Genomic DNA, 1,845 nt, shown 5'->3' with positions numbered 1-1,845 from the left:
GACGGGGTTTCACCGTGTTGGCCAGGATGGTCTCGATCTCTTGACCTCGTGATCCGCTGGCCTTGGCCTCCCAGAGTGCTGGGATTACAGGCGTGAGCCACCACACCCGGCCTGTATATATGCATTCTTGCAAAATATGTATTATTGCTTTATGTGTATTTCCTCCCCTTTTTTTTGAAGCAGGACTTGCTCTGTCACCCAGGCTGGAGTGCAGTGGCATGACCTCCACTCACTGCAAACTCCACCTCCTGGGCTCAAGGGGTCCTCCCACTCAGCTTCCCAAGTAGCTGGGACTACAGGCACACATCACCATGCCCAGCTAATTTTTAAAGATTTTTGTACTGGTCTTGAATTCCAGGGTTCAAGCAATCTGCTTGCCTCAGCCTCCCAAAGTGATGGGATTATGGTCGTGAGCCACTGCACCTGGCCGAATTTTTATTTTTTATTGTTTCTAAATTCAGAACAGTTGAAAGAATAGTATAATGAAAGCCCATATATCCTTATACTTTGCAAAAAATTATCCTACATAACCACAATGCCATTATCACACCTAAGAAAATTTAACTATGATTCTATACTGCCATCACATATGTCCCAATTATCAAATACCCCAATTATCCCCAAAATGCTGCTTTCATTTCTTGATCCCAGGATCTAATCAAGGTTTATTTATTACATTTCTTTTTGTGAGACAGAGTCTCAGTCTGTTGCCCAGGCTGGAGTGCAGTGACGTGATCTTGGCTCAGTGCAACCTCCACCTCCTGGGTTCAAGCAATTCTCCTGCCTCTGCCTCCCAACTAGCTGGGATTACAAGTGCCTGCCACCAGACCTGGCCAGTTTTTGTATTTTTAGTAGAGACAGGGTTTCTGCATGTTGGCCAGGCTGGTCTCAAACTCCTGATCTCAAGTGATCCATCCACCTTGGCCTTACAAAGTGCAGGGATTACAGGCATGAGCCACCACGTCCCGGCATTTATGTATTACATTGGTTGTTATATCCCTTTAACCTCTTTTAATCTAGGATAATACTCCTATATTTTTTGTGTTTCAAATGACATTTATGTTTTTGTTTTTGTTTTTTTAAGACAGGGTTTCACCATGTTGGTCAGGCTGGTCTTGAACTCCTGACCTCAGGTGATCCGCCCGCCTTGGCCTCCAAAGTGCTTGGATTACAGGCATGAGCCACCATGCCCAGTCAACATTTATGTTTTTGAAGATAATCCCAACACTTTAGGGTCTGGAGTGGGTGAATTACTTAAGTAATTCTGGAGTGGTCAGAAGTTTGAGACCAGCCTTCCATTGAGTTTTCAAGAGTTCCATAATAACTCTTCCATTATCGTTTGAAGAGTCCAGGCCAATTGTCTTGTAATGTGTCCCATGTTATGGATTCATTTGTTCTTTCCACAGGATTAGATTCAGAATAAATATTTTCAGCAAGAACAGTACATAGGGGATATCCTTTACTTCGTATCATATCACCTCAAGAGGCACATGATATCAGATTGTCTCACTACTGAGAATACTTTGTACTTGTTGTTTTTGTTTTACATAAATATCTCATTCTGGCCAGGCAAGGTGGTTCATGCCTATAATCCAGGCACTGTGGGAGGCCAAAGCAGGCAGATTGCTTGAGGCCAGGAGTTCAAGACCAGCCTGGCCAACATGACAAAACCCTGTCTCACTAAAAATGCAAAAATTAGCCATGTGTGATAGTGCACACCTGTAATCCCAGCTACTGGGAAGACAGGCATGAGAATCACTTGAACCTGAGAGGCAGAGGTTGCAGTGAGCTGAGATCGCACCACTACACTCTAACCTGGGTGACAGAGTGAGACTGTCTCAAAAA

The sequence above is a fragment of the Cebus imitator genome, unplaced genomic scaffold (genome assembly GCF_001604975.1).
Source record: "Cebus imitator isolate Cc_AM_T3 unplaced genomic scaffold, Cebus_imitator-1.0 Scaffold763, whole genome shotgun sequence".
Classification (NCBI taxonomy): domain Eukaryota; kingdom Metazoa; phylum Chordata; class Mammalia; order Primates; family Cebidae; genus Cebus; species Cebus imitator.
Note: the sequence above shows the minus strand (reverse complement) of the source record.